Here is a 24674-nt window from a genome sequence, read left to right on the forward strand (position 1 = left end):
TTTACTTAATTCTCACAATAGCCCCTATGAAATAGTGCTAGTCTCATCCTCATTTTATAAATGATATATCTTAGGTGAAAAGAGGTTAACTTCATAAAACTACAGAGCTCAAATGCAAACAAACAGAGATTTGAATCTTATTTCTCACTATTTTGCTACATAATTTGTCCCATTTTCTTAATTGTTTTAAATTGAAAATTACTCCAGGGGGGCTTCCTACCTTTTAAGATTAAAAAGATGATGGAAATAAGTATTAAGTAAATAATAAATGCTGAGTACAATGTGTTATAGTGGTTAGCAACACAAGTTCTTGCACCAGCTGACTGACTTTCAATCCTGGTTTTACTATTTACTATTGTGTATTAGTCATTATGATTTTTAATTGACATAAAAATACCCTATTAGTTTTAGATGTACATCATAGTGATTCAATATTTATATACATTACTAAATGATCCCCATAGTAAATCTAGTTACCATCTGTCATTACATAAAATTCACTATATTCCCTATGCTATACACTATATCCTCATGACTTACTTATTTTATAACTGGAAGTTTGTACCCCTTAATACCTTTTGTCTATTTCACCTGCCCCAATTTATATTCACTAATCATTTTATCTGCTCCTAACCTCAGAACCTAGGTCAGCCAGTATTGCCTTTCTTATTCTCTTTATCTTATTGCTCACTGCCAATCCAGACAAATTAAAGTACAGATGAAAATCGCTCTATTCCCCACAAGAGTGGCAGAATAGTTCATTTAATTGATGTTTATAAGGGTTATCACCAAACTCCTAAATATATTTAAAATATCCTCTAGGACTAAATGAGAGAAGTTTCTAAGACAACATTTTATATGTTAAAGCCAAATTTATTCTATTTAGTAAAAATGCTTTCAAAATGTTTCATAAAAATCTGACACCTTTAGATATGATACAACATGGAAAAGACCTGTATAATTCCCATCTTCTTGAAAAGATCAGTAATCTTCAGCCCCATTACAAATTATCAAGGCCTCCCAAGAAGACTGAGGCTGAGATTTTTTATATTCTCAGCTATTTCCAGTATCTGAAACTATTCATATATTCAATAAAACTTTATTTTACTCTTATTGTGTGTTCAGCATAAAGAATTCATTGGTGACAAAAACAATCAGATGTTATCTCCACTTTCATAAAATATGAAGGCATGTGATCATTTGATTCTTCTAAGTTTCTGTATTAAGTATAGTGACAAGAAAGCTAAACCAATCTTATGGACATTTTTAATTTAAATAAAAATGTTAATAAGGCCAATGCACTGATCCATCACAATACTGCATTTTTAGCATTATAAATTTATATGTTAGTTGTGTGATTCAATCACAAAACTAAGATGTTCATGGCATTTTTCTTTTTTCTGGGGTGAAATTTCAAGTTCCACATAGTATTAATGATATTAAATTCAATAACACTAATAGGAGAAATGAGCTGTAAGACATTTTGTATAGTAAAATATCTACTTTGAACTTACTAATTAGGATAAAGCTTTAGATATTGAGGTAAATATTATCTTGTTTATGTTTATGAATCTTTAAGTTTATAGATTGTTTACAAAAAAGTGTTCTGAATCCTCTACTTCAAAGTAAACTACCTTCCTGCCCAAACTCTTCCTTTCTGGGCAAGTGAATCACAAATTTGCTTTTCTATGAAAACAAGGGCAGAGTAAAATTTTTCCCTACTTCATAGGTAACTAGAGGCCTAGTACATAAAATTCGTGCAATTGGGGGGGGACCCTCAGCCCAGCCTACTCCCTCTCGCAGTCCAGGAGCCCTTGGGGGATGTCCGACTGATAGCACAGGGAGTGGGCCTAAGCCATCAGTCAGACATCCTTAGTGCTGCCGCCGCTGCGCTTGCCAGGCATGAGCCTGGCTCAGGGCTTCTGGCTGAGTGGCGCTCCCCCTGTGGGAGCACACTGAGCACCAGGGGGAAGCTCCTGTGTCGAGCATCTGCCCCCTAGTAGTCATGCGCGTCATAGCGACCGGTCGTTCTGCCGTTTGGTTGATTTGCATATTAGCCTTTTATTATGTAGGATAAGTAACAAGAACACTTCCATCATTCTCCCCTCTCCATTGAGAATGGACTGAGGATAAATTGGGGAGAACAGTTGACTGAACTTGACTGGCCCTTTTTCAGGGCCAAACTGTCTGCCTGATGCAGGTACTCTTTTCTGCTCTCACATTATAGTGAACCTCTTGAGAAGTTCCCTGTAGGACATCTATTCTTACCAATTCAAATCTGATTAATTCACTTAGCTAATTCATTTGGTCACAGATACAAAGTCATTCTTTCTGATAAACTTTATCAATAATAAAGTTTTTTTTTATATTTTATTGATTTTTTACAGAGAGGAAGGGAGAGGGAGAGGGATACAGAGTTAGAAACATCGATGAGAGAGAAACATCGATTCAGCTGCCTCTTGCACGCCCCCTACTGGGAATGTGCCTGCAACCCAGGTACATGACCTTGACTGGAATTGAACTTGGGACCCTTCAATCCGCAGGCCGACGCTCTATCCGCTGAGCCAAACCGGTTAGGGCAATAATAAAGTTTTGAGTTCTGCTCGTCAGTTCTCAATTATTTATAAATTTAGAAAAAAGAGACAAATATGGTGTCATTTATTTGAATTTCTAAAAGTCTTACATTACTTAAATATTCAATTGGTTAACATTAGAAAGTTTATTTCTTTACAGAAGAATTCTGAATTGGCTTTAGGAAATTTCAAGCATAAAACTCAATAAATGGTTTAGGCTTACGAAAAGGACGATAGAAAAAACTATGCTTATATAAAATGTCAGTTTTATATATATAAGGATCATAGATACAAATATGTCTAACAAAAATGATAGTTTTTTTCAATATAATTTTAATACTAAGTTATCCAATTTATTAAAAATTGACACATTAAGCTCATGCAAAATTCATCAAATTTTTGAAACTTGTATTTCCCACTAGTTAAAATTTATGAACTAGAATTTATAATTGAATTCTTTAAGAGTTATTTGCTGTTGAGAAAGTCTATCCCTGGAGAGGCATAGTGTCTAACCTTCATATTAATGAATAGGGATTCTTAGGGTGGCTTCATGTTTAAAGCCAGAAGCAGAACTATAAGCAAAGTACTCATATCCACATAACAAACATTTCCTTCCTCATCCTTCAAAAACTAGTGTTTGTCTTAGCCCTTAACAACCAGTTATTAGTATTTCCTCATAGGTATTTATTCACACAAAAATTATATAAACACATATTCATATATAGCACAGTGTTTTCTGCTGCACACTCTCACGTGTGCACATGGACACACACACATGAACAGGGACAACTTGCCCCTCTTTCTCTGGTAAGTAAGCATTTAAATGTACAAATAGCTGTGAGAAAAATAATCCATTAAATGCCAATTGTCTGCATACCATAATTTCTTTTTCAAATGAGGTTTTATATAAAGATAGTTTATTGCTCTTTGTTCAACTACATCTTAAATTTCAAACATGTTAAAATTAATTAAAATATATTGTTTGGGCCTCTTCTCTGTCTTTTCTCTTCTCTGAGTTACCCACAACTTCAACAACCATGTACACTCTGAATATATATATTTAGAACTGTTTATGTTGCTGCCTGCTGGATATCTACAACCTGTCTAGTGTTGAATATCCAAAATCACATCCCAAAAATGAATTTGGCATCTTTTTCTTGCTAATACATGCTTACCTTCTTGTTTTCCTTATCTCAGAAAGGGTACCTCCACCCATCAGAGATCCTGATTTCTTCCAAGTTACCTTCCTCTCTCTTTTTCATCTCTTCCCTCATGTCCCATTAGTCAATAAATTTTTATTCCTCTAAATATATTCTCTTTAAGACCATAAATTTTTACTAGATTTGGACAAGAGTTTCTTGATTTATTTCCAATTTGTTCTTCCCATAGCCCCTACTAATCCCCTCTCCATCCTAGTGTTAACATTATCTTTCTAACTTGGAAATATGATCATGTTGACCCTGATAAAGTCATAGGGATTATCCCATTACTGATGTCATTGTGACGTAGAAAAATTTGATCATTTAATAATTTAAGACTATAAAGACTCAGCTTCCTATCCAGTACTCTTAGATTACACTGTAATGTGAAGTTCTAAAACAAAAGAGGAGCAGAATGATCAGTCTGAAAGGCATTCCTACAATGTGTATTTTGGTTTAAGGATGAAAACTAGATGTTTCTTTTTCTATTTAGTGGAAGGAAATAGTTGAAGGCCTCCTGAGTCAGCAGTTGTGCAATATTGTCCTAACTATTTCAGGCCAAGATTTCTACAATGTGATATAATGCTATAGTTTGCACATCTTCATTTCACCAATAAACTGTCAATTTAACTTCACATGGCTTAGTCATTTAAACATTATTCCTGGAGCATGGAGGCCTAGGATCACTTGCACCAATACCCTCTGTTTTTCAGAGAGGAGCTCAGCATGCAGAAGGCACGTGTGATGAGGAACAATCTTCCAACAACTGCTCTTCCAACATGAAGCTGTTATCAGCAACAGAACCAAACAGAGGAAGCAAGTTTACAAGATCACACCAACATCCCAGTCCCCAGTCAGGCCTTTGTGGTTTCAAAAAGCTACAAATTCTGTCAACAGCAAAAAACTACACATCCTGTTTCCTGTTTTACTATGTCCTTCTAGTTTATTCCCCAACTCCAATATCTGTCAATGCCTTACTCCAGTGATCGTCAAAGGTGAAAGTTAAATATTCTTTGCTTTACCCTCTGATGTGTGGATTCCTATCACAAGTCCCAACTGAGATATACTTCAACTTGACTGCCCTTTTACTCTCATCTTTCCCCCTTATGAATTCATTTTTCTGCACCATCCAACACTTTTCCATTATTATGCCTTTATAGGAATTTGACTCTACCTTTAATTTTATCCTTCTCTTCAAGAACCCTCATAGGGAACAACTCCTAAGAAAGCCAGTGCATGCCTTTCTTCTAATTGGCAAATCTATGCTATTGTTCCAAGTCATTTCAAAGAGCCTCTTGTGTTCATCATTTGCTTTATGGTTTCACTTGCCACCCTGCCCAGCCAAAACCCCGTAGCCAATCATGTGTAATGCTATAAATAATTTGTTAGATTCCCATAGATACCTGAAAATTTACTTGATTATTTTAATATGTAAATGTTTAATGTCTATATATATTTCATTTTTCTAAAATAAATTTAATGTACAGTATGGACAGGATTGCTTTTATAAACATTCACTTGTTTAGCAGGTAACCACATCTCTTTTGTCATCCAGCCTAATGCCTTTGTTCATCTATCATCTCACTGCTGATATTCACCTCTAACCTCTAACCCTACAGTGTGGTCTGTCCCTAACATTTACCTTCTCCTTGAAATGAGGTTCAAATTTAAGTACTAGTCATTCAAGAGAAGGATCAGTCATATATCAGGAATGGGACAGAGGCCTAAGAATTGAACCTCAGTGATAGGGTGCATATCAAAATGGGGTGATTGTCAGGGCTAGCTTGAAGCTTACAGATTTGCTGGGGGTTACATATGGAGTTAACATCAGGGAGGACCTGAGGCTCAGTGTTAGAATAAACATCTGAAAAAAAGTGTTGAACTCATTACTTGCTAATGCAAAATTATGAAGTCTATTGTTTGTTTTTTTCTTATCATGAAATGCTGAAAATTTTTACATGATCTCCTCAATCCTTTTCACTGGTAATACCCATAATCTTCTGCCAGGCCAGAATTTCTATCTCCCTAGTCTTGAACAGAATTCCACTGACCATTTTCTCCAACTTGACTTTCAAGCTTATAAGCTTTGCTTGAGAAAATTGTGGATCTAAAATTAACCAACCATGTCTACTATATTCTATATATCTTGACTCACTTTAATGGAGCTTCTAGTTCACACAACCTCTGATTTGACTTCATATGATTCAAGCTTGTTACATTGTCATTCAATGTTTCCTAACATCCTCAAGCCCCCAAATCATGCTCTATCTTCCCTTTGTTCTACAAATAATCACTTTTTTATTGATGTCAGAGTTAGCTTCTGTGAGCGCCTTCAATTTTCCTTCTCTCCATGTTAAAATTTATTTTTGACTCAGCCAGATCTCCTCCCCTCTTGCTTCAGAAAAAGGATACTTTTAGCCTTTCCAAAATTATGCCTTTACGTATACAGGTATAACTATGTCTTCCCACTGATTTCATAACCTTGCTCATTTCATTGACTCTCACCTTCAATCACAAGATTTCCATTGGCTCCTTTTCAGTTCACCAACACACAGGAAATAAGTAATTTTATGGAAAAGCATAAATGTGTGTTTATAAGTGAATGATTATTTACCTGTCCCTTGACTATCAATTAGTTGTAGGCCACAGATTTTGTGAACAACACAAACGCATGTCCTACCCCCAGTGTCTAGCTTAGATAGGTGTCTTTGCATTGGAATTTCCAGCTCGTTTTGCAGCTAAAGAGTGTGGGATCCGTCAGCACTGTGGTGGTGGTTTATTGGTTCCAACCTTTACTCCTTAGTCACCTATCTGAGCTAGACACTGGAGTCAAATACTAACCTATAGGAAATGAAGGCTGACTTGGAAGAGAATTTGCCTCCACTCTAGAAGTTTGAGGGCAAGGTTATGGATTTTTCTGAGACCTCAGCAGTGGCCAGGATAAGCCATGTCCAGTTTCTAGGCTGAAGTTTTATCATAAGCTTTTTGCAATTTTCCAGGGAGTTGTGGCTGGTGAGTTGTTGTTTTTGTTGTTTTGTTTTGTTTTAGCCAATTTTTGATATAAACAAATATGGCTTTATTAACTACATTAATTGAGATTTTTCTCTAAAGTATGTTGAGTACATCACAATTCTTAATAGTTTTGGTTAACTAGGAATATACAAATAGATTATAAGAAAAAATGATCTAAAAACATCAGGTAAACCAAGAATTCGAGGAATGGTTCATATCTATGCAGAATTCATTCTACAATTCAATCTTTTCAAGAATAGGCATTGTGTTTTACATGTATATATTTTAAAAATATTTTTATTGATTTCAGGGAGGAAGGGAGAGGGAGAGAGAGATAGAAACATCAATGATGAGAGAGAATCATTGATTGGCTGCCTCCTGCATGCCCCACTGGGATCAAGCCTGCAACCCAGGCATGTGCCCTGACCAGGAATTGAATTGTGACTTCCTGGTTCATAGGCTGATGCTCAACCACTGAGCCATGTTGGCTGGGCTACATGTACATATTTAATTTAAACACTCATCAAATGCGAAATTATCTATGATACTGATTTATATTTTAACACTGGAAATACAACAAGATTATTTTTCTTTCTTTTGCAAAGAGTAAAAGGTTTCAGAATCAAGTTTGTCTTTAAGCAGCAGCAAAGGCTTGCTAACAAGATATTTTGGAACAACTTGCTATTAGGAAGGAAGTATGAGTGGGAGGATGAGAAATAGCTTGCACCCATATGACACATTCAAGTTGTGAATGTGTTGGAAGTCTATGATGTAGAGGATAAAAGGATGTAACAATTTATCTTAGTGACATAAAGGACCTTATTTTAATTTTTTGTTTTTATAGCTCTATTCTGAACTAGATTTTCTCTCTCTCTCTCTCTCTCTCTCTCTCTCTCTCTCATTCTCATTTACCTCATCAGGTCAGATGCTGATGGTTATAAACATTGTAATTTGTAACATCATGAGAAATTGCAGAACCTGTCAAAATATCTTGGACAAAGTAAATAGACTTTCGTGCTGAAGCTATTTGCCCTTGTTATTCTAGGTACACAGCAAAATCATTGCTGCATGAAAAATATCAGTGAATTTTGTCCTCTTTTTCATCTAATAATAATTTATGCTTTTAGCGTTACTTTATCTAAAACCATTACAATGGCTTTATATGTAAGCATCTCTGCATCCCACAGAAATGGGTAATTTTAAAAAAATACTATCAAATTATTATTCTAGAACACAAGATAACCAAATGCTTTCTCTTCAACAACATAGTACACAGAAATTGGAAATTCATCCCAATAATTTGTTCAACAAAAATTATTGAGCTTCTATAATTTTCAAAACTCTGACAGGTGCTTGGGGCATTCACAGATAGAGATCATGGTGTTTCTGTTCCTAAGGACTTAAGAGCTTACTCTGGGCTAAAAGCTTCTATAATCCCATTTTTGCCTCAGCTATTTTCCGCATTACCACAGGTAAGGCTCATATTTCTGCCAATACATAACTTGAGCCCCCTTTCCTCCAGCTTCCAATAGTAATTTCTAGATTGTCCTTCAAGTCTCCAAGAACAGATTCCTCAGTGCCCTTGCAGCTAGCTTCTTTCTACCACCAGTCTCAGAGGGAATGCCACCTTTTTGTGCTTTTATGACAGAACAACCTGGTAACTTGTCATTCATATTCAATCAAGAATGCAGAAGCACTATGCATGTTAGGAAAAAGAAATTTATTATAGGAATTAGAATTACACAATTATGAGAGGAACTAGGAATCTGAAAGTCCAAATAAAAGAGGCATAGCAGCAGAGAAAACTAGCCATCCCTGACAGGTGAATGAGTTGGCTCATATATCGAAATCTGGAAGCATGCACCATCCAGCTGTAGGATTAGGGTCATGAAGGGAGGCAGGTGTAGAAATCCTTGGGAAGGTATCAGCTTTTCATGACTATTGTCTCTGTGAGTTCACAGCAAAGCATCTGGTGATGAGCCCGAGGCTGATGTTAGCCAGTAGATCTGTCACTGGGGAAGGAGAGCTAGACACAGAGAGGGGAAGAGAGAGGAACAACTAGAAGCCACCTGCAGCTCTGTCTCTCATTGTCTCTGACCGATGATCATTAAGGTGTAATAATTGTGCTTTGCTTCTACCTTCCAGAACACACACAAAATCAGAACCACACAGGGAAGGGGCTTCCGAAAAATATACTTCCCAGATTGACGAAGTTTAGAAATGAACAGTGCATAAGCATAGTCATTGAAGAAAATGTTAAAACTATAAAAACATATAAAGAAGCAGAATAAAATTACCCTTATGCTCACTGCTAAAAGGTAAATTCTATTGACATTCTCTCTCTCTCGTTCTCATTTACCTCATCAGGTCAGATGCTGATGGTTATAAACATTGTAATTTGTAACATCATGAGAAATTGCAGAACCTGTCAAAATATCTTGGACAAAGTAAATAGACTTTCGTGCTGAAGCTATTTGCCCTTGTTATTCTAGGTACACAGCAAAATCATTGCTGCATGAAAAATATCAGTGAATTTTGTCCTCTTTTTCATCTAATAATAATTTATGCTTTTAGCGTTACTTTATCTAAAACCATTACAATGGCTTTATATGTAAGCATCTCTGCATCCCACAGAAATGGGTAATTTAAAAAAAATACTATCAAATTATTATTCTAGAACACAAGATAACCAAATGCTTTCTCTTCAACAACATAGTACACAGAAATTGGAAATTCATCCCAATAATTTGTTCAACAAAAATTATTGAGCTTCTATAATTTTCAAAACTCTGACAGGTGCTTGGGGCATTCACAGATAGAGATCATGGTGTTTCTGTTCCTAAGGACTTAAGAGCGTACTCTGGGCTAAAAGCTTCTATAATCCCATTTTTGCCTCAGCTATTTTCCGCATTACCACAGGTAAGGCTCATATTTCTGCCAATACATAACTTGAGCCCCCTTTCCTCCAGCTTCCAATAGTAATTTCTAGATTGTCCTTCAAGTCTCCAAGAACAGATTCCTCAGTGCCCTTGCAGCTAGCTTCTTTCTACCACCAGTCTCAGAGGGAATGCCACCTTTTTGTGCTTTTATGACAGAACAACCTGGTAACTTGTCATTCATATTCAATCAAGAATGCAGAAGCACTATGCATGTTAGGAAAAAGAAATTTATTATAGGAATTAGAATTACACAATTATGAGAGGAACTAGGAATCTGAAAGTCCAAATAAAAGAGGCATAGCAGCAGAGAAAACTAGCCATCCCTGACAGGTGAATGAGTTGGCTCATATATCGAAATCTGGAAGCATGCACCATCCAGCTGTAGGATTAGGGTCATGAAGGGAGGCAGGTGTAGAAATCCTTGGGAAGGTATCAGCTTTTCATGACTATTGTCTCTGTGAGTTCACAGCAAAGCATCTGGTGATGAGCCCGAGGCTGATGTTAGCCAGTAGATCTGTCACTGGGGAAGGAGAGCTAGACACAGAGAGGGGAAGAGAGAGGAACAACTAGAAGCCACCTGCAGCTCTGTCTCTCATTGTCTCTGACCGATGATCATTAAGGTGTAATAATTGTGCTTTGCTTCTACCTTCCAGAACACACACAAAATCAGAACCACACAGGGAAGGGGCTTCCGAAAAATATACTTCCCAGATTGACGAAGTTTAGAAATGAACAGTGCATAAGCATAGTCATTGAAGAAAATGTTAAAACTATAAAAACATATAAAGAAGCAGAATAAAATTACCCTTATGCTCACTGCTAAAAGGTAAATTCTATTGACATTCAATCGATTCTTATCTTTAAAATATTTCATTTTATTATAGGAATTTAGCATCAACAATTTTCTTATGAAATACAACACAGTGATTAAGGGTTCCGGTTTGGGTTGTTTAGCTAGGTTTGAATACTAGACTTGTCACTAATATTGTCACTAGATTTGTCACTAACATTGCTTCCTTCCATTTACTTTATCTAAAAGGAGGACAAAAAATAGAATCTGCCTGAGTTAGGTAGAATATAGCTTTCCAACGATATCCTAATCCCTAGACCTGTGAATATGTTAGATTTCCTGGTAAAGGTGAATTAAGATTGAAGATGAAATTAAGTTTGCGAATCACCTGAATTGTCCAGGTGAACTCAATATAACCACAAGAGTTCTTAAAGTAGAAGAGGCAGGGGAGAAAGAACTACAGTTGTGGCAGTGTGAGAAGTACTCAGCCTGAATTCCTGGCTTGGAGATGGAGAAATGTAACCTCAAATTGAGGAAAGAGGCTAGAAATAATCTAGAATATGGAAAAAAATAAATTATTTCCTAAATCCTACAGAAGAAACATAGTCCTGACGACATCCTGAGGTTAGCACAATTAGACACATTTTGGATTTTTGACCTCCAAAACTCTTAAAAGAAAAAACTTGTGCTGATTTAAACCACTAGGTTATAGTAATTTGTTACAGCAAGAGTGAGAAATTAAAATACTACCTCATGAGAGTATTGTGAGGTTTAAATGAGATACATGTCATCATGATTAAAATAGGTCCTATTACATAGTAACTGTTCAATAAATGTGATTATTTGCCATCAAAATTATAATTTTTATTGACATATATACATATACATATATGTGTATATAAATATAGTATCTCCACTGTTGTTGAATAGTTCATTTGTATTCAATCCTGTGTTATTAGAAAATGCTTCAATTAAAAAAAACCTCTATGGAAACCTTGTCTGTCTCAATGCCTATTACAGATTTAGTGGCTAATACAATGTCAGACACATAGTGGAAGCTCTATAAATATTCATTAAATAGATAAATGAATAAGTGATCAACATATTTGTGCTTATATATTTTTTCACATTTGTCTTTTGTTGTTAGGCTAGATTCCCAGAAATGGAATTACTGGATCAAAATGAGCTGAACATTTTCATGCTCTTTATACCTACTGCCAAATAGATTTTCAAAAAGGTTACACCAATTTACACTCCCACAGCATTGTATGAATGTGACTTTGTCATTATACCCATGCTAACATTGAGTATCCTACATTTTTAAAATCTCTCATAACATTTTTGCCTATTTTAATAATTCCTTTAATTGAATTTTTGATTACTTGCAATGTTGAAAAATTCATTAATGATTATTTTATGTATTATTGGTCATTTTTATAATTTCTTTTGTAAATTTTCTGATAATTTTTTTTCAAATTACAAATGATTTTTAACATAAGAAAGGTATAGACAATAATAAACCTCCCTTAACCCACAGGCAAAATTTGACCAGTGTTAACAGTTTTACAATATTAGCTTCACTTATTGATTTATTTATTCTTGAAAGAAAGTGATATAGCTATGTTTGAAATGTCTTCTATCTTCCCCCCTCATTCCCCAAGGAATACTTCTCTTCTGCACATATTTATTTACTTTTTTGTGTTTTTATGTTTTCCCTTCAGAAGGCTATTTAGAGCACACATGTGTAATTCTTTTTTTATAAATTATCTGTTTTCCCAGAATGTTAGTATTTTTCATGTTAATCAATGATTTCTTTGTGTCATAGAATTTTAACTTTTTGCTTATCATATTTGTTGTACACATTTTCCCCTTTAGTGATAATCATTATATACTTTTAAATGGATTTTCAACTGATTATATTTATTTAAAAATCAGCTATTTCAATTGATTTCTGTATTCTATAGAATTAGTACTAAAGTTACATAGTTTTTGTGTATACATTTGGTTTAATGGAAAAGCATCACAATAGTAATTATTAACACTTTCTGATTCACAATTCCTAATCTTTTCTTAGAATAAAGTGCCATAAATATAGACTGATAGCAGCTATTAAAATCTATGTTTCATTTTATTTTAAGGTGAAATCCGCAAAAGTTAAGATCTCTAAAAGTCTTATATCTTAATTCCTTCTTTTTACAATATTAGCTTATATAGGAGGCTAAAATGATAGTGATTTCATTAATTAAAGTTCATCAAAATAAAAAGTCAGAGATGATCTAATCTTCATAAAATTTCAGGTAATACTTAGAAAACACGTTTTCCCAAGCTGTTAATGGTAAAGAAGTAAAAGATGTGGCTTCCAGTGGTGGGCTTCCCTGATCTTAATGGGAAGGCTTTAGAATTAATTCATCATTGTTTAAGGGGATAGTATTTTTATGAAAAAATCAGAATAAATGTAAACAAATAGATGTAAGGTATAATGAAATGGCTCCCTAGTACACATAGGCAAGAGATTATAAAAATGAAATGTATTCAGGAACTGGGACTTAAAAATAAAATAAAAAATTTCATTTAAAAGAATTAGACAAAATTATTACATAATTTGTCAGTGGTTCCACTAAACCCATAACATCTAATCAATGGGAAAAAAATCTAGGAACCACCTTCCCTTAAGTTTTGCTTAGATTCAAACTACCACAAAAGAGAGGCAAAAATGAACTAATACTTTCTTTGTGGACATTTGTGGAGAAAGAAATTATTTTCCCTTGCCACCAAAAAATATATAAAAATATGACCATTTTAGACTAAAGGAATGTTATAATTTTAAAATCTCTTATTGGAAAGTGTGTTTAATGTGAAGTAGCTAAGTGTATATATGTTCAGAAATCAGGAGACAGAGCTAGATAGGATACATTTCCACATTTGAAAATAGCAATGACCTGATATAAAAATATTCAAACATTTGGACATATGCACACAAAACAATAAAAAGCTGCTGAATCTAATGTTATCTCTGATGGGAGATAAATAAGAGTAAAATAAAAAATTAACAGCTAGAAATTAGATTTAGCTGATAGTATCACAGATTAATATTTCATTTAAATATACGTGAACATTTAATGCATTTCAATAAAGCAAGTAACCAGGCATAATTAAGTCTATACTTGTCAAGGTCATTATAAGTATATGAAATTAAGATGTGTTTTTGGGTGAACTCTGTTAAGAAACTGCAACCACTTAACATGCACTTAAATCCGCGCCCTTCGTCTTTCTCTCGGCCTGCTCTGCAGGAAACTGGCAAAGAGCACAAATAAAGACTAAACTTAGGTTCTTGCTTTTCTCCGAAAATGACTCATTAATTTAAAATACTGGGCCAATAAAACTGACAAGTGGCTTCCTACACTGAAGATACCTAAGAGCTATGAAAATGATCATAATTTGCCTTTCCTCTCTATTTTTGTAAATAAGAAAGGTCACAAATTTCAAAAAAGATAGAGTACTATTTTGGGAAATCGTCTTAGGAATGAAAACATTAGAAGGTAGGCTATTTATAAACTATAACCTTCTATAATTCCATATAAATATGTATTGGCGATGGGATGGCCAGACTTGAATTTGAAAACGTCCTACCGCTATTCAAAAGCTTTCCACTGTTTCATTATTTTTCCATCAGGGTGAAAGTATATGGCAGGCTATCTTTAGTAACCTGACCTAATGGTCTCTTTCATCCACTCCTTCCCAAAAGCCCACCCTAATGGAAGGAACCTTTCCCAAGTGCCCTGGGAAGAAATCTCCTTGGGAAATTCTTCAGAAGGCTATTTCGAGCACACATCATGACTGAAATAGTCTCAGAGGACATGCCTTGGCTTTTCTGGACGGAGGCACTGTCTGGGCCTCCCTGGCCAGATTCTTCTGTGGGTAGTTCTTAGCTGTCTTTGGTCTTTATCCTGGTGGAACTTTTTCATATATATGAAAAATGTTATATATATGTACGTGTGTGTGTGTGTGTGTGTGTGTATTCAGAAAGATGTCACATTAAAAACTTATTTACATAGAGGTTACAGAAAAAGCAGCAAAAGGAAATATCTGAAGAGAAGGGATGGGAGATGTGACTGGAAAGTGTAAGAAATGTATAGACCTGGGTGCCACCAACTGGACGCTGAGATGGGCACTAGAGAAGGTCTTAATGACACCTTTTGCTAAAAGCTCTTGAATCGTAAGGAGATGAAGATATGCTTCAATCGATACATATTTGGGGCGAGATCTTGTCTGCCTGGCAGAGATTGTAGAGTAAGGGAGTCTGAATTTTTAATTACACTTGTAACCCACATTCTATTTATTTCTAAATAGTTTTTGTCTTTAACTCCTGAACAAATAAACTTCCCTAAGAATAATATAGTTCTAAAGATATTGACTTAATTTCCATGGATGAGGTATTTTTATTTCTGTCACTTTTTTTTTCCAGGTCCACAGATAGAGTCCCCACTGTGGCCAGTCATTTGTACTGTAATGCCATGATCTTTTAAAAATAAGCCTGGAGAATGTTATGTTAAATGAAATAAGCCAGTCAGAGAAAGACAAGTATAACATGATCTCACTCATATGTGGTATCTAATAAACAAAATAAACTGTTCCAGAGAACAAAATAGATCCAGAGACATAAAAGCATGAGACAGACTGTGGAATCTCAGAGGGAAGACAGGGGTGGGTGGGTGTATAGGAAGAGATCAACTAAAGAACTTGTATGCATATATGCATAACCCATGGACACAGACAATAGGGTGGTGGAGGCCTGGGGCAGCGGGGCGGACGGGCTATAAGGGATCAAATGGGAGAAACAAAAGTGACATGTAATACTTTCAACAATAACGATTTGTTAAAAATAAGCTTATGTTTATACAAGAAGCTTTTAAATTGGATCTCTCCTAAAGCTTTCCACAGACATCCAGTTGTCCAGGTCTTGCAATTAATCATGAATATGGCATGTAGAAAATGAATAAAGTGCATAGACTAATGTGGAAACTTTTACCACCTCTCCCATACTAATGATGGGAAATAGCTTGTTGATAGAGACTAGTAAGATCCCATATAGGTATTTCCATCAGAAAGACAAAGATCCTCCAAGTCAAATATCATCCATGTAAAGAAAAGGAGAGGCTCAAGCGACAAGCTCAGCTCCTGACTAATTGCCACAATAATGCAGTGTGTGGCTTTGCTGCTAGAGACCTAAATTGGCACACTGTACCTTCTTATTGGAATTAAAAGATGGCTGGGGGGGAATACAAGAATACTCTCATAAAAAAAGTTAGGAGGTAATCTCGTTATAAGTTTTCCAAACTTCCCTACTGAATGTTTGTTCCAAACTTTATTTAAATAGCATGTTACAGCGATACCTCATTTACATGGTATGTCAAAGTGTTATAATTTCCACATTTCTAGACTCCCAGGTCCAAGACAGCATTGCATAATGAGGGGGAAAGATACAAGATTTCTAGGAATGAATTTCAGTGTAAATAATACTCAGTTATTCTATCAACCTTCCAAGAACAATGAGGAATCTATGATGCATTGTTTATTGTATGCTCAATGTTTTCACCCTCTATGGATTTAGTCACTTTCAATAAACATGGGAAGAGAATTCATTATACTATGAAGTATTTTTTTAAATCCTGTTACTCTTTTTTTTTCATTTGCGTTCTATCACAAAATTCATCTAAGCATAGAAATGGTTGTTCCTCATTGGGGAGTTTATCTGCCAAAATGTTATTGCTATAGGAAATGTATGTCACATCGGATTATCACTTGGCACTATCAAGCCAGAACAGTGTGAGCTTTATACTTGGTTTAAAAAAATCTAATTAGTATCAACTGAAAAAAAAAAGATCCCTAAAGATATTTCTTTCTTACTTTTCCCAATATAAAAGGTGATATGTGATAAAATTGTTAATTGATCATCCTTTTTAGTATTCAAAATCAATTTGACACTTTCAGAACATAAAATTCTTAGTAATAAGCAAATTTCCTTAAAACAAAATTAAAAATATAGAGGGAAAAATGAAATGCATAAAAATATTTTCCTGGTGAAAAGCAGCCGTGAGGGCATTAGGGAATGAAAATATTATCAGACTGTAAGGCATCTGTAACTGTATTCAGTACAATTCTTTACACAAATTGAGTGATGTTTTATTTATTCAATCAATAATAATTTATTGAGTAACTACTATGTGCCAGGTACTGTGTTAATGAAGGAACTTCAAAAACCCCATGAAGACTTTGCATACAACCCTATCATTGCCCCTACCCACCTCCCACCTTATGATCCAATCTGCAGGCAACGTAAAAGACTAATGGTAATCTTTAATAAAATTTAGTAGGAGTGTGTGTGTGTGTGTGTGTGTATATATATATATATAAAACATACATACTTATTTGCACACATACACATGTATTCACATATACATAAAGTATATATTTGCACACACACATATTTGTACAAACACATGAGTAAAAAAACAAGATAAAAATACACAAAGAGCATACTGCTCTTGGAATCTGAAACACCTGAATGTACTTGAACCATGCTGACCCTCAGTTTCCTCATCTGTAAATGGAATTGACAATACTCCCCACAGGGGATTTATGAAAGTTTTAAAAGAGATAAGAGATGAAAAGCAGTTAGGTCAGTGTCTGCCATACAAAAGCAGTAAGAGATCTACCATTGTTAATACTTTTTTTTGTTGTTTTATTTTTGGAGAGATTTCTTAGAGAACATATTGTATAAGCAAACAATGAGATATGAGAATATAAAGGAGTACTTTTTGTAAGAGGAAGTATATTGAGAATGTTATATTGTAAGTAGAGAAGGAGAAAGACATGAGAATGGTATAGGGTAAGTAGAGAAGGTATATTATAAGTAGAGAAGGAGAAAGGCATTCAAGAACAGGTATGAAGTTTATCACCATTGAATAGTATATACCAATTAACTATTCCATCTGAAATAAAAGAAGATTATAAGCAATAAGAGGGTATTTTTAAAAAAAAGAAATCAGTGTTTATATTGAAATAAATACATCAGCTTAGATCTACTTAAATTACACTAGAGAAATTAAAATATAATCAGTGAGGAAGATATATTAATTATTCAGAGAAGTCTACTGAAAATAAGGAAACAATAGGAATTTAAGGTTTTATACATAATTTCAAATTTAAAAATACATATCTATGCCCTAGCCGGTTTGAATCAGTGAATAGAGCATTGGCCTGTGGACTAAAGGGTCCCGGGTTCAATTCCAGTCAAGGTGCAGGCTCCTCCCCAGCCCGGGCCCTGGTCAGAGCTGTGCAGGAGACAACCAATCTCATGTCGATATCTCTCTCTGTCTTTCCCTCTCTCTTCCACTCTCTCTAAAATTTAATGGGAAAATACCCTTGGATGAGGATTTTAATTAATTCATTCATTAAAAATAAATATAGAAATGCATACCTATGATTAAAAATATTTAAAATATTTTTGTGTTAAGCAGATCACAGAAGCAATTCAACCAATTATACACACACGCACACACACACACTTTCACTCATTCTTCTTTCTTTTTTAACTTTCCTTTACATAAAAGTTGATTATAATAAAATTATTAACATCTCACATTTCTCCTCTTTTATCTTTCTTCTTTTGAACTGGCTTTTTTTATAACAAATTTTATCCTTTGGGGTGACTTCTTTGAGATAATAAGAAAGATGAGAATTTATATTTAAAGTGGGAATCTTTGGCATAGAATTTTACCTATACACTATCATAATGATATGAGTTTTGGCAAGGTCAGTCTGAAAAATTTCTATGAAAGTATTTCACAGAGTGAACTTTGATGGATTATAAATGCTTTGGGCATAACATTTGCAGCTGGTATTTTAAGAACAGCAGACTTTTGTAAACACACATATACACATACACACACACACAGTTATACCACTGTCATAGAATAAAAATAGGTATATATCTTTTATATAATAATTAAAATAGAAATTGATAGAAAAAATAGATGCTAGATTAAAAATAGAGATAGAAATGGAAACATATTTTGCACTAGCTCTTCATTCATGAGCCCTGGCTGTTATAGGGTCTCCTGAGTGTTTGGATAACTAATTATCCCTTCCTCTTCTTATACATCATTTGCCTTCTACTTATTGAGTAAAAGTGAGCTAATGACTTTGTTGAATTTTTTATAGGTAGTTTTATGAGTGTAGGCTTACACTGGCTTTCATCCTAGAATTATGCCCACCACAGGGTTCCATGTTGACTTCTTGGTCTTTTTAACAGTACCATCCAAATGCCAATCCTACAACAGTCTTTCCTGATGCTTCAGACATTTTAGGTCCCTGTACATTCCCACACCATTTTGTTTATACTTCTGGAAGGATGTGATTTATCATGTCTATTTTTTAGGGGATTGAGGGGACATCTAGAACATAATAGACACTTGATAAACATTTGTTGAGTAGTATTGAATTAAATTTGTAGACAAATTGTAAGCTGATTGGTTTCACAGAATCTTTCTAAAAGTTTACCTACCTGTACCATTAATAGCAGTTACATATTATATTCCTAATTCTAGTTATATGCATATAAATATAAATAAACTTATCCCTTCATGTATTAGAATTTCTAGTTTTTTCTTAGTATAGATATATCATTCATCAAAAACATTATATGCAGATGATGTTGAGTTGCACACTTAAAACCTGTATGGTTTTGTTAACCAATGTCAGCCCAATAAACACAATTTTGAAAAAAGCATTATTGTAAAACTCGAAATGACAAATACCTAGCACTATTCAGTTGAACTATATGCAACTGTCATATTTCAAACGGTTTAGTAGGAATGCACAAATATTTCAAGAATTCTTCATCAGCCTATTTATCACTATTGTTTGAGGCAGAAATACTAAATAATACATAAATCAGTGTAAAGGCAATGTAAATGTTGCCATGACCATTGTTACCCAACAAAGTATGTAATACTTTAAAACATAATAGCAACATAGCGAAGAGTTAAAACAATTTCATTGGTTTTTATTTCTGGCTCTTAATGCCTCGCTGGTCTTCTTTCTTTCAAAAGTCAATTTCCTTTCCTACTCTTGCTCATTCAGGAGAAATGTTTTCTATTGCAGTTCTGTTACCATCACTAATAATCAGAATATATGAGAGTATCCTGGTGTTTAGCTCTAATGATATCTACAGAGTCGATGTCAATGGAACTAACCACTTGTGGGAAGCTGCCCACAAGTCATTATGGTACTCTCCTTTGACTTAGAGTCCATACTTCACTCAAACAGAAGTCTATCCTGAAATTCTGGTCCATTATATAACTTTCAGAAGCTGGAAGGAAAGCATTTGCATCATTTCTGTTCCCAGATCTGTTCAATATATACTCCCAGTCTGTCATGCCTGAAATTAATTTTTTACAATCTGGATCTTTACTATATGCTAAAAATTCAGTACAAAAAAGGACCTCCTTCTGCAGAGAATATGTAAGCCAGAACATCATGTTCCATCTTTATAATAAAACACATAGTTCCTATCAAAAGGCAAATTTTTGTTTCAAAATGTTTGAAGAGAATAATTTTTAAAAGATTTCAAATAGTTACTTTTATAAAAGTGAAAGGTTTCTCTCTAAAGTATAATTTAGCTTGGATCATAAAATTTGTGTGTGAAATGAATAGCATTTTATTTATTTCAAGCTATTTTCCTCTTTGTATATCATGCTTCTGAGGTTTAAAAACAAAAGCAAATAATCTTAGAGATAGTTTCTCTCAAATCACGTTCAAACGTATGTCTATTAAAAATGTGTACCAATTGTTAATTTCTGTTTCTCAGAAAAGTTTAAGCAAATAATATACAATTGAAATTCTTTAGTCAAGAAGCTTATCACACACACACACACACACACACACACACATCTTAAAATTTTGTTTTCCACAAAGTATAAAATCAATTGTCTGATTTTTTTAATCAAGTAGAGTAGCCTCAAAAATAAATATTAAATGCCAGAAAAAGAAACCATGGTAACATTAAAGTCAAAACCAACAAACACCCTTTGTATGATCTTGGGGAAATGACTTATCCCTGAGAGCGTGCTCATTTTTCTCGTAAATGGGGATAGGCAAATACAAAGTTTAATAAAATGATATATACAATGTCCACGACATAGGATCTGGATTAGGTTATTCTCCTGTTTTTCTTTCTCTTTTTTATTGTGGAAAATGAATGATCTCTACCACATTTCTTTCACGTTTCTCAATTGTTTCCTGTTTTATGAACGATTATCTGAACCATTGATTTTCACTACTTCATTACTTTCAACAATTGACTTGAATTGTTCTTTAGTAAGATTTAATCAGTTCCGTTTTTGTTTCCAGCTACTCTGCTTTCTTCTGTTCCTTGCAAAAGAGTAGCAGCTGTTTTCAGCACCTCCTTTCATGCTGAGGTTCTATATCAGGGATGGCACAGGTATTTTTTCTCCAGTCAACTGTTTTCTTTTACTCAGTTCTTTAAAACTTTATTAAGTCAATGTATTATTATTGTACTCCATCTCTCTTCATGATTATTTGGCTAATCCTTAGAGACCAAGTCTACGTGTAAGCAGATTTGAGGTATTGTGATCAGTGCTCCGTTTATAGCTCTGTTGGTATTAGGTGAAGTCCTAGCGATGCCATTGCTAGAAGAAACATTCCAAGATCCAGCTATGACTTCAAGGGCCAAAGGGAAGAATCTGTTTTATTTCTCTGCTGCTGAAACTTTTGCTCTTGTGTGTGGGTTTTATATCCATAGCAGAATTATCAGCAGGATGTATTATGTGGCTTTGGGACTAGAGAGCATACTATCTTGAAGAGATGCTTTCATTCCCCTTCCCGTACTCTGCAAACTATAGGTTGGCTCTACTTAACAGGAGCGTACATCTACTCTATTTGAAAGTGAGGAATGTCAACCAGAGATGAGCATTTCACTCCTGCCCTCTTTCTTAGACCCTCAGAATTGGATTTAGAATTTAGGCAATTTTCCCTACTTTATTGAGAAATAATTGGTATATAAAAAACTGCTCATGCTTAATTTCTGCAATTTGATGAGTTTGGGCCTATGCATACACCCATGATACTATCACCACAATCAAAGTGATAAAAAAATCCATCACCTTCAAAGGTTTCCTTGTGTCCATTTATCTTGTTTAGTTTTATGGTAAGAACATATAACATGAGATCTATCCTCATCAAATTTTGAAATATGCGATGCTCTATTGTTAGCTATAAGCATTCAGCCAATTTTTGCATCTACTCTTCTTTTTTTAGTCATGACATTAGGGGCTGGGATGTAGAGGCCATTCTCAATGTTATATTTCCTATACTGCATGCAGTAGGTGGATCCTACTGAGCCAAATGCAGTGAATCCAAGCTATAGCCACAGTATTTGCAGTTCTTTCCTCCCTGGTTTGCTACGCTGACTTCTGGCAGCATACCTCTCCAGAAGAGCTGCCTAGGAATCTGACAGAGAAAACCCCATTCATGGGTCCTAACCAATGAGGTGAGAGCACATCTTATAAAGCTTGGGAATTTGATTTTTTTTCCTCTCACTCTTGTAAGCAATAGTTGAGAATTATTTTTCTTTATTTAATAATTTAATGGCTATTTTAGGGAGAACTAAGGGAGATATTTATATCTTCTAAGACTCTTGTATGTATTCATAAAAATCTATTTATTTCTTAATGCACCTTTACATAAGAATGCAGAATATCTAGCAATACAACATGACTTTTCATATCCCCACCCTAGCTTGGTAAAGAGATCCCTTTCTAGTCAGTCATAACCAGAAAATGACCTTGCCCTGCACGAAACAGTCTGCTGCTGTGAGAAGCCTCCAGGAACAGTCGAGTTTCATAAAGTCAAGGCAGCTTTTTCTGTGGTAAAATTTACCTCTTTTTTCACGGCACCTATCAGAATTATCAACAAAGACTTAATTGGAACTAGTGCCTAGAATACAATTCTGAATATCATCCTTACTTTGTGTAAAACGTAGTTCTCTTATTTCTTATCTAGTTAAAATGGGGATTTTCATTTTTTTTTTAAAAAAGGAAAGAAATATCCAACTAATAAACTGACCAAAAGGTCACCTTCAAAATAGGATTATTTAATAGTAGGGGTAGGATTTTACAACTTAATTATATAAGTAGATGTGCTCTTTTTTTTATTCCCTCCCACCTTTTCCTTCCTTCCTTAATTTCTTCCTTCTTTCTAATCTTTCTTCCTTTCTTTTTGTAAGAAAGAAGTTTCTCTACATTTTGTGTTCATTCCTCACTTAGGGGGAAATGGATTAGAATAAAAAATGTGTGAAAACTATTCAGAGTTGCTCTGTATAATTAATGAGTCATCATCTCCTTTAAGCAGAGAATCAGGATGTTAAACTTTGCTGACTGATTATTAGTCTGAAAAACTCTACATTCAGACTCACTATTTTCTCATCCTTAATATCTTGATCTTTACCAGTGTTCATATCACAGATGTTGAATCCAAAGAATTTGACCTTAACCTAACTTCAACACCAGTTTCTTCCAGACCTGTGGGCCTCTGCAGAGAAATAAGAATATTCTTTTTCAATTGCTCTTTTCAACTGTTAGTCCTGAGGTTACAATTTCTCCAGGGTTCCTCTATGGATGCACACTTGGCCCTAATGTCTTACATAAAAATTTCCTCTGCTTCTCCAACAATCTGATTTTAATAGCCTACTCTTATTCAGAAATTCTTCAAAATTTCTGGTCCACTCTTTGTTTTCTAACAATGTTACTTATTTTGTATTTATTTATTTAGTTTTTAGTTTTTCAGCCATTTAACTAGATTCATAGGAGGAAAAGGAGTAGCAAGATCTGACATTCTTCCAGCTTGAACTTGAAGTCATGTTCTTTCTCATTTTTAAAAACTTCAATATAGCCCTAGCTGGTTTGGCTCAGTGGATAGAGTGTCAACCTGTGGACTGAAGCATCCCAGGTTCAATTCCAGTCAAGGGCACATGCCCGGGTTTCGGGCTTGATCCCCAGTAGGGGGCGTGCAGGAGGCAGCCAATCAATGATTCTTTCTGATAGATGACTGTCTATGTTTCTATCTCTCTCTTCCTCTCCCTTCCTCTCTGAAATCAATAAAAAATATATTAAAAAATAATAATAAAAACTTCAATGTATTTAAACTTAAAAAAAAAAAAAACAGTTCACCCCCTCTCCCCACTCCTTCCTCCTACCTCTGGCAACCATATATAAGCTTGGGGTTTATTTATTTACTAGAGTCCCGATAAATGAAATTTGTGCAAGAGTAGGCCTTCCTTCCTCTGGCTGCCAGCACTGGCTTCCCTCTGGCACCCGGGAACCAGGCTTCCATCACAGCCCCAGCTTCGTCCGGAAGGTTGTCTGGAAGGACGTCCAGTCTAATTAGCATATTATGCTTTTATTGTTATAGATTCATTTTTATAGATTCCACATATAAGAGAAATTATATGATATTAGTCTTTGTCTGACTTGTCTCACTTAGCATAATGACCTCAAAATACACCCATGTTGTCACAAATGGCAAGATTTTCTTATTTTTTATAGCTGAATGATATTTCATTATATACCACAATTTCTTTAGTCATTCATCCATGGAAGGATACTTAGGTTGCTACCGTATCTTGGCTATTATAAATAATACTGCAATGAACATGAGAGTGCATATAACTCTTCAAGTTCATGTTTTCATTTTCTTTGGGTAAATACCCAGAAGTGGAATTGCTGGATCCTGTGGTAGTCATATTTTTATTTTTGAATAATCTTCATACTGTTTTCCATAGTGGTTGCACCAATTTACATTCCCACCAATAGTGCACAAGGATTTCCTTTCTCTATAGCCTTGCCAACACTTTGTTATATCTTGTCTTTTTTATAATAGCCATTCTAACAGATATGAAATAATATCTCATTGTAGTTTTGATTTGCATTTCTCTGATGATCAATGATATAGATAGAGCATGGTGACCACCTCTATGTTTCTTTGCAAAAATATTTATTTAGATTTTTCTGCTAATTTTGTAATTAAATTTTTTGTATATATATTAAGTTGTATGAGCTCTTTATTTATTTTGGGTATTAAC

The sequence above is a fragment of the Myotis brandtii genome, unplaced genomic scaffold, assembly GCF_000412655.1.
Source record: "Myotis brandtii unplaced genomic scaffold, ASM41265v1 scaffold344, whole genome shotgun sequence".
Lineage (NCBI taxonomy): Eukaryota > Metazoa > Chordata > Mammalia > Chiroptera > Vespertilionidae > Myotis > Myotis brandtii.